Source organism: Phyllostomus discolor, chromosome 12 (assembly GCF_004126475.2).
Source record: "Phyllostomus discolor isolate MPI-MPIP mPhyDis1 chromosome 12, mPhyDis1.pri.v3, whole genome shotgun sequence".
NCBI lineage: Eukaryota > Metazoa > Chordata > Mammalia > Chiroptera > Phyllostomidae > Phyllostomus > Phyllostomus discolor.
In genome coordinates, this window is record NC_040914.2 from 15,810,256 (window position 1) to 15,820,901 (window position 10,646).

Below are 10,646 nucleotides of genomic sequence, written 5' to 3' on the forward strand. Positions count from 1 at the left end.
TATGATTGCCTTATTTTTTATTGTATATTGGATTAAAATTAAGGAATATATTCCCAGAAGTGAATCTTTGCTCTTCAGAAGTAAATTTTTATCTGCTGCAGATGTGTATGACAGAACATGCATTGTATCAGTCATGATAAAAGCAAACATAGAAATCAATTGGATTGCCGAAATATTTTACAATTCATTGATCCAGTGGAACACTATGCAGACATCAAATGAGAGAAGGTAAATTTGTGATTACGGATGTTGAAAGATGTCCACAATGTACTAATATGGAAAACAAAGCATGGGATGTATATGTGATCCCACTTTAAACAAAAAGGTAGAGATGAACTAAGTAGGTATTCTAGTTACCTCTAAGTGATGGCACTTTGCATTCTTTGTGCTCCGATGAAACTTTAATGTGGACACTGAAATTTGAATTTATTATTTATTTGTCAGTTGTCATGAAATATTCTTTTCATTTTTTCCCCAACCCTTTAAAAATGTAGAGACCATTCTTTAGTTCATGGGCCATACTAAACCAGGTGGCAGGCTGCGTTTGATCCACAGGCTGTAGTTTGCCAACTCTTAATCTAGTTGATACTTTAAAAAAAATTTTTTTTCAATTACAGTTGACATTCAATATTATGTTTCAGGTGTACAGCATAGTGGTTAGACATTTATATAAATCATGAAGTGATGCCCCCAATAACTGTAGCACCCACCTGGCACCATAGTTATTGCAATATTATTGACTGTATTTCCTATGCTGTACTTCACCTCCCTGTGACTTTTGTAACTGCCCATCTGTACGTCTTAATTCCTTTACCTTTTCACCCAGTCCCCAAACCTCACATTTATTTAAACTGTTTTCAAGTAATTTAAAACTTTCAAAAATTATAAAATTATATAAAATCTCTCATATACTCTTTACTCAGAATAAGTAATTTGTTAATGTGTGTGTGTCATCCTATGTACGTGAATGTGTACATATGTTGATACTTCAGTGTATGTACACATTTTTAAAAATATTGATGAGTATGTTAGAGACATCCCTTCTAAACACTTCAGTGTGTGTGTTTTAAGAATGAGGATATTTACTTACACAGCTGTAGTACAAGTTTAACATTCAGAAAAATTTTATATTGGCACATAACCTCTAACCTACTACAGACCTTATTCAAATTGTATCAATTGGCCCAATAATATATTTTTCACATTTTTTCTGGCCAAGAATCCAGTCAAGGATTATACATTGCATTTATGTGCCTTTAAACTGGATCACTACCTCATCCTTTGCCTTTCACAACCATGATAGTTTTGATTGTTTCTTTTTTAATGTTTTTTATTGATTGATTTTTAATTAAAAAATTAATCTTCACCTAAGGATATGTTTATTGATTTTAGAGGGGAAGTGGAAGAGAGAGGAACACCAGTGTGTTGTGTTAGTTATTTATGCATTATTGGTTGATTCTTGTATGTGTCCTGACTCAGGATTGAGTCCACAACCTTGGCTTATGTGTTCAACATGGTAATCTACTGAGCTACTTAGCCAGGGCTTGAATGTCTCTTAAATTTGAATTTCATTTTTTTCTCATGATTGGGTTTAAATTAGGCTCTTTCTTTTTGGCAAAAGTACTCCTTAAGTGATGTATCCTGGGTGCACCACAGTAGGAAATATGCATGATACATCTGTCCCACTATTGCTTAAAGTGGATAATTTGATTAAGGTAGGCATGAGTTGGGCTTTTCCATTGTTAAGTTACTGTTTTTTTCCCCTTTGTACTTAATAATTTATGGGGAGATATTTTCTGGTTCTCTAAATAGCTTGTTTCTCAACAAATTTTCCTTCACTAGTTTTAGCATTCATTGCTGAGTTTGGCTTAATGGATTATTGCTACTGTTTGCAAAAAGGGTGATATACTACCTTCATAATTCTTATTTTTCACAAATTAAAGACTGTCCTAACCCTAGCACAATATGATGCTCCAGATGTATCTCCCACTTTCCTCCTTCCATGGAATTTGCTATTTCTGTGGGATCCCTGGTTCTCATAGTGGAGGATGTAATTTTTATTTATTTTTGTTTTTTACTACTTGGGGAATGGAGACGATGATGGTTGGTAGACAGGTAAAAGGAACAAATCATGAGTTCATACTTTAATCACCAATTTTTTTTTTAATTTTTTAAATGGTTTTATTTATTTTTAGAGAGAGAGGAAGGCAGGGAGAAAAAGGGGGAGAGAAAGATCGATGTGTGTTATATATCAATTGGTTACTTTCACAAGCCCCCTGCTGGGGACCTGGCCGGAAACCCAAGTATGTGCCCTGTCTGAGAATCAAACCAGCAACCTTTTGGTTCACAGGCTGGCACTCAATCCACTGAGCCACACCAGCCAGAGCACCACCAATTCTTACTTGTGTTCTTCCTAGCCTTCCCCAATTCCATACTGCATCTTAATTCTCCAGGAATTAAAAATTGGACTCCCAATGTAATCCACACGTTTGCTCGCGAATGTGGCCATGCACCCAGCTAGAACTTGGTGGTCCTGTTGCACAAGGAAGGATACATTTGGATAACTAACACCAGAGGTGATTTTTGAGTGGCATAGTGTCCCCAACATAACTTTCCTTTTTTTCAGGGCATTGACCCTTGAAACCAAAAGAAAAGTATCTGATAGAAAAACCCAAAGATGGGCATATCCAGATCAGAACGTTGTAGTTAACAATTCCTTGCAGACACCAGTACTGCGAATGGGAAGAAGTGGTTCCCTGTGAAGTGCAGATAGGGGAGGAGTGCTGGCCTGTGCATCCAGCTACTGCCATTGCTCAGCCCTGCAGCTCATCACCAGCTGTGATCCTCTCATTCTCTTTTGTACTTTTAGAGGGAGTTTGACACAGCTCTCAGACTATTACAGCATTCCTCCACTGCTTCTTGAGAGACCTAAAGCATTTTAGGAGAAACTAATGTCAAAGAGACCAAACTAGAAGATTGGTTACAAAGCATTGCAGAGTACTGATTAAAAAGCAGTCTTTGGAATTTGACTCTTTTTGTTCACTTCAGCCATTGGCTAGTTGAGTACCTGCAGACAAGGTGGTTAACCTTCTGTTCCTGAATCTGCTTGTGTGTTCAGTGTGGATGATAACACTGTCTCTTAGTTGTGCTGTGACACTTGAAGTTATATGCCTGGCATATGGTAAGAGCTGTACAGAGATAGCTATTACTTTCAACATAATGTAATTATTACTATATATTTATGATAAAATGCTAAGCCAGCTCTGGCTGGTGTGGCTGAGTGGATTGAGTGCTGGCCTGTGAACCAAAAGGTCACCAGTTCAATTCCCAGTCAGAGCACATGCCTGAGTTACAGGCCAGGTCCCCAGCATCGGCATGGGAGGGGCAACCACACATTGATGTTTCTCTCCCTCTCTTTCTCCCTCCCATCCCCTCACTCTAAAAATAAATAAACAAAAACCTAAATTAAATAAAATGAAATGCTAAGCAAGACAGAGATCAGCAAACTAGCCTGCTGGCCAAATCTGGATTGTATCCTTTTTTTGTTTTGTTTTGTTTTTTTGTATGGCCTCAGAACTAAGCTTTCACACTTTTAAAGAATTATAAGAAAAAAGAAAGTAATAGGAATTCCGGCCAAGATGGAGGCATAGGTGGACGCATCGTACCTCCACGCACAACCAAGACTGGAACAACAACAATTTAGAGGCAAAATGACACCCAGAACTGACAGAAAATTTATCTGAATGGAAGTCAGACAGCCAAAAAGTTGAAATAGACCCGTTTATCCAGACCGGTAGGGGGGGTGGAGACAAGCAGCTGCGCACGACAGCCAGGTGTGGGTAACAGCACGGAGAACAGGGAGAGTTGGGCGCATAAGGCAAATGGGAGTGTGTAAGGTATCTGGGGTGCTCAGGATCGCAGCAGGTGGACCCTGAGTACACAAGCGGCAACTGGCAGACCCAGGGAGGTGGTGATTATGGAGCAGGGCAGAGCGCGCAACCCAGGATCCCAGGGAAGAGACTGAGGTCCCAGGGAGAACGGAGCTACTGCCATTGTTCCCTCTCGACACTGCCCTCACATACAACCTCACAATCTAGCGACTGGGGTACCTAGCCTTGGTGAACACCTAAGGCTCCACCCCGCACCATAACAGGAGTGACCAGACACCCCCTCAAAAAAGAGAGAGAGAGAGAGAGATGGCTCAAACAGAAGAACAAATCAGTGCCCCAGAACTCATCTTTTTGAGTGACCAAGAGATAGCTAACCTATCAGATGCACAGTTCAAAACACTGGTGATCAGGAAGCTCACAGAATTGGTTGATTTTGGGCGCAAATTACATGAACAAATGCAGGTTACCATAAAAGAAATGAAGGAAAATGCATAGGGAACCAATAGTGATGGGAAGGAAACTGGGACTCAAAACAACAGAGTGGACCAGAAGGAAGAAAGAAACAACCAAACAGGAAAGAATGGAGAAATAAGAATTCAAAAAAATGAGGAGAAGCTTAGGAACCTCCAGGACATCTTTAAACATTCCAACATCCAAATTATAGGGGTACTGGAAGGGGAAGAGATAGAGCAACAGATTGAAAATGTATTTGAACAAATAATAAAGGAGAACTTCCCCATTCTGGCAAAGGAAATAGACTTCCAGGAAGTCCAAGAAGCTCCGAGAGTCCCAAAGAAGTTGGACCCAAGAAGAAACACACCAAGGCACATCATAATTACATTAGCCAAGGTAAAAATGAAGGAGAGAATCCTAGAAGCAGCAAGAGATAAGGGGACAGTCACCTACAAAGGAGTTCCCATCAGACTGTCAGCTGATTTCTCTGAAGAGACCTTACAGGCAAGAAGGGGCTGCAAAGTATTCCAAGTCATGAAAGACAAGGACCTATATCCCAGATTACTCTATCCAGCAAAGCTTTCATTTAGAATGGAAGGGCAGATAAAGTCCTTCTCAGATAAGATCAAGTTAAAGGAGTTCATCATCACCAAGCCCTTGTTTTATGAAATGTTAAAGGGACTTATCTAAGAAAAGAAGATTAAAAAAAAACATGTACGGTAAAATGACAGCAAACTCACAATTATTAACAACCACACCTAAAACAAAAAGAAAAACAAGCTAGGCTAACAACTAGAACAGGAACAGAACCACAGAAATGGAGATCACATGGAGGGTTAGCGACAGGGGAGTGGGAGGAGGAGAGAGGGGGAAAAGGTACAGAGAATAAGTAGCATAGATTGTAGGTGGAAAATAGACAGGGGGAGGGTAAGAATAGTATGGGAAATGTAGAAGCTAAAGAACTTATAAGTATGACACATGGACATGAACTAAAGCGGGGGAAGTGGGTGGGAGAGGGTGTACAGGGTGGAGGGGAGTGAAAGGGGGAAATGGGACAACTGTAATAGCATAATCAATAAAATATATTTTTTTAAAAAAGCAAACAATATGCCAGAGAGACTTTATGTGGACTGGTATAAGCAAACTTCTATATCTCAAATGCCCTGGCTTCTGAGATTTAAAAAATGCATGATGACACAGGTAAGAATTGCCTCAATATTGCACGTCTAAAACTTTATGGTTTAAACTTTTAGCACTTTAAACCTTTACAGGTTTTAAAAATCAGCCAAATGCATGTTTTTTCCTCAAGTGGATCTGGAATATTGAACAGAATAGACCATTTATGAGGCCACAAGTCAAGTCTTAAAATTTAAAAAGAAATCATACAATGCATATAAAGAAATGATATAAAATATATGAATTATATGAAGAAATAATACAAAGCATATAAAGTATTCTCTGAACACAATGGAATGAAACTGTAATCAATGAGATGAGAAATATAAACACCAGAGATTGTACAGTAGTTTTCGACTTGCCTCCAGTTTAGGAAGTAACCAACCACCTGTACCGATTAGCGTGAAAGAAATTATCCCTCACTGTCTGCCATTTATAATCTTCCTGTGACTGCCTTTTGTTGCCAAGTTCAGGACAGAGGAGCACTGGATGGTTTAGACAGGTCTCTTCTCTAAGAGGACATAAAGACACATCTCTGTATTCAGGAATGTTTTTCCAGTCTGTGGAGACATGCCTGTGCCCAAACACACATATGTTTTATGTGAATCAATAATTCAAAAATACATGCAATTAAACCCTTAAATGCAAATGGTGCAAGAAAGAAAATCAGAGGTAAATTATAAAAAACTTTGAGATGAAAACAGGTGCACATCAGTAAGGAAAGCTCCCAGGGCTACGTTTTCCTGATAAAAGATGTTTGACTCATCTTTCCTACAATTTACTGAGCTTGGGACGTAGGGCAGATATTGCCATGGCTCCTCTAGTGGCTCCTCCGCTCCTGTCCTCCAAGTCACCACCACTGCTCGGTCCTGGCTGTCCTTGGGGTGGCTCTGCTTCATGTCATCCTCTGCTCTGGCTGAAGAGCAACGTCCTGCAGTAATCCAGATATAATTGTAATGTGACTATAATCACATAAGCATGGAAGTACAGAGAAAACCTGTAGCAGGGTGCAGCCAGAGGAGCCACAAATAGGATTTCTAATGGGCTCCAGAATTCAGGGTGTCCCCCCAAAATTTAAAAAAAAATATATATAGGATGTCCTCACTCCCACAAGTCTGAATGGGGGGATGTGACACAAGGAGTAAGACCAGTGAGAGCTGTTTTGTATAGTGACAAATTTGCAGCTAACCTGAGGCATGGTCATTTCACATATCTATGACTTTTAACTGGTTTCATGGATATGATAAATAGCTCTGCCCATGCCTTGAGCCAGGGAGATGGTAGTGACTTCAACCCATCACGTAACTTGGAGGCAACTCCCCCTGGTTACAGCACCTGTGTGCGAGCTTGGAGATGATTGCCTCCATGTCTTTTCAAGCTTACTCTGACAGCCCAAAAAGCTGGAATATTTCAGGAATGCTGGTGGGAGTGGCGGATTGTGGGAGGAGTTGGAAATGGGGCTGCAGGAGAATATTGATGCTGGGATTTAAACACAGGCATGGCATCACTGCAGAGTCGAGAACACGGAGCTCTGGGGTGCTCCCTTTTACTTCATGGCTCAGGAAGCAAGAGAGACCTTGCTGGAAAGAAAAGGGATGAAAGGATTATTGCTGGTGGGCCATGAGAAGGTACCATGTGGTTTTGGATTTACTGGAGATCACAGCAGCTACACAGCTGATGGCGCTGGGAACTGAGTGAGGCCGGCCAGCCAAACACAGATTACTGGAAAAAACTGAGGGGCTACCTGAACCTTGGACTTTTATTTCTTTTCCTGAGATATGGTACCCCAGACTGGGCAGAAGGGGAAGGAAGAACTGTGTGTTTTTGTGGGTATTCTAAGGGGCTTCAGGACCTCAATGAAGACACTAAGTCATTACTCTTAAGCTTGTATAATTTTTGAGTAAATAATTCCTTTCCTTTTCACCAATCTCTGACATTGAGAACTATAATTCCCTAGCAGCGAGAAAGGTGAACTTAGTACAGGGGAACCCTAGGGGAAGGGGCAGGTCCATTCAGTAACTTTCATCCCTCCCAGCGATCCTTTCTGTAACAATACTGAATGGTAGAATTATATGTGGAATCTAAGAAAAAAAGTCAAACTCATAGAAACAGACTAGAATGATGATGGTTGCCTGGTGGGGGGTGGGATATGGGAAATGGGGAGAGATTGGTTGAATGATACAAATCTGCAATTATAAGATTATTAAGGTCTGAGCATCTACTGTACAATGTTAGGCCGAAGTCGCTGAAGAAACCAGACGGACACCACAAGCCAGGGAGCAGGGTTTATTAGCAGGGAATATGAGAGAAAATGGGGCCAATCCAAGGAAGTTAAGACTTGCTTGTTTGTTCTTAGAGATAGCTTTTGAAGTGCAAAAACCCTGGTAACTGGCTGGGGTGTCAGAGTCCGATTGGCTAGAGCTGGTTGCTGGGTGCTATTTCTGCTGACCATTGTTCTTGATACATCTTGTCAAACTCAAGTTAAAGCTGCATCCTGTTATGCTGTATAGGCCAACCCCAGACCGCAATCATAGCTGGGCATCTGTTTGCCCTGGGTAGGGTAGGCAGGCAGCTTTCCAGGTAGACATTTTCCCGGGCTACAGTTTCCCATGATGTAGTTTCCAGCCTGGTGATTTTCCATTCCTTCTAGGCCTGCCGACGTCTGTCATGTAGCATGGTGACTATAGTTGAAATTTGCTGAGAGAGTAGATCCTTGTTTCTCACCATAAAAAAAAAGTTCACAATGTCAGGTGATATATGTGTTAAATAATTACACTGTGGGATCCTTTTACAATGTACTTAGTATACAAATTTCAAGTCATCACATGCACTTTAAATAAATTACAAGTTTATTTGTCCATTATACCTCAGGAAAGCTGAAAAAAAGTTGTTGAGCCCTGACTGCTGCAGCTCAGAGGCTTGCACAGTCCCTGCAGACCAACCTTGTTCAGCCTCCTGTTGGAGCATGTGGCTGGGTGGTTGGCCGGGTGGCTAGGCCCACAGATGGCTGTTTCTCTCACACACCAATGTTTCTCCCTTTCTCCCTCCCTTCCTCTCTTTCTAAAAATAAAGAAATAGAATATTTTTAAAACGGTTGACTTTTTTTATGGTTCTTTGGGCAGGATCCCCTACTTCCACATGTATGTTTTGAATAATCATACCTCATTTCAACAACCTTGTAGAAAAGTAAAATATCTTATTTATGATGTCAAGGGCAGGATGGATGTAAATGATGATATGTTTGAAGGTACACTAAGGAAACAAACACTTTGAACATTTGTTCTAAGCTTCTCTAAGTTATGGTATTTCCTTCATTTACCAGAAAAGTAATTTCAAAAATAAGCATTTAGCACCGTAATGAAAATGGGAAACTTTTGGTATTTGTTTTGTGGGTTGATGAACAGTTACTTTTCCTTTTTGTGTGACTTCCCCCTTTTGGAATGGATAACTCACACAAGATAAACTATCACAGATATTGATGTACCCATGCACAAGTGGCCTAAAGAAATCAACAACATCAAAATGACTTTGAGGCGCCCTCTTGGTCTTTTTGTCCTATACAGAACATTTACTTTTCAATAGGGTGCATGATTCTTAAAAATTGGAGAGAGAAAAAAAGGAAGGGGGGGAAAAGAATGAAAAGTAGAGGGGGAGGGGAGATCTCGTGCTAATAGTGCCTGAGGACTAGACTTCTGGCCAAGATGGAGGAATGGGTAGACACACTGTACCTCCTCGTACCACTAAAATAAGGACAACAATTTAAAAACAAACAAACAAAAAAAACCAACCAGTACTGACAGAAAATTGAACTGTATGGAAGTCTGACAACCAAGGGGTTGAAGTAGACACATTTATCCAGACTGGTAGGAGAGGCGGAGTTGGGGGGCCAGGCAGAGAGGGTTCTCAGCAGAGCAGCTGGCAGACCCCAAACGCACAACAGCAGCGAGCAGACCCAGAGAGGTGGCGGGCTGTAGAGGGGCGCGACACGTATGGTGCCACATTCGCATGTAGATAAACCAGGCAAAACTGGGGAGTGAGACAGACCACGCAACCCAGGGTCCCCGTGCAGGGAAATAAACCCTCAAAACACCAATTGAAAACTCCTGTGGGGGTTGAGGTGCTGGGAGAAACTCCTAGCCTCACAGCAGTGTTTGTTGGAGAGACCCACAGGCTCCTAGGATGTACACAAACCCACCCACACAGGAATCAGCACCAGAAGGGCCCAGTTTGCATGTGGGAAGCGGAGGAAGTGACTGAAACCCAGCACAGGGTGGAGCAAGCTGTTACCTCTCAGATCCCTGCCCCACATACAGCATCACAACCCAGCAACTGGGTTGCCCCACACTGGTGAACACCTAAGGCTCTGCCCCTCACTACGTAACAGGTGCGCTGGTATAAAAAAAAAAAAAAGGCCCAAACAAAAGAACAGATCAAGGCTCCAGAAAAAAATACAATTAAGCGACAAAGAGTTAGATAGCCAGCCTATCAGATGCACTATTTAAAACACTGGTAATCAGGATGCTCACAGAATTGGTTGAATTTGGTCAAATTAGATGAAAAAAAATGAAGGCAATGCTAAATGAAATAAAGGAAAATGTTCAGGGAACCAATAGTGATGGGAAGGAAACTGGGACTCAAATCAATGGAGTGGACCAGAAGGAAGAAAGAAACACCTAATCAGAAAAGAATGAAGAAACAAGAATTCAAAAAAGGGAGAGGCTTAGGAACCTCCAGGACATCTTTAAACTTTCCAACATCTGAATTATAGGGGTACCAGAAGAAGAACAGGAAGAGCAAGTTGAAAAGTTATTTGAACAAATCATAAAGGAGAACTTCCCCATTCTGGCTAAGAAAATAGATTTCCAGGAAGTCCACGAAGCTCAGAGACTTCCAAAGTTGGATCCAAGGAGGAACACACCAAGGTACATCATAATTACATTACCCAAGAATAAAGATAAGGAGAGAATCATAAAAGCAGCAGGACAAAATGAGTTACCTCCAAAGGAGTGCCCATAAGGCTGTCAGCTGATTTCTCAAAAGAGACCTTACAGGCAAGAAGGGGCTGGAAAGAACTATTCCAAGTCATGAAAGGCAAGTACCTACCTCCAAGATGACTCTATCCAGCAT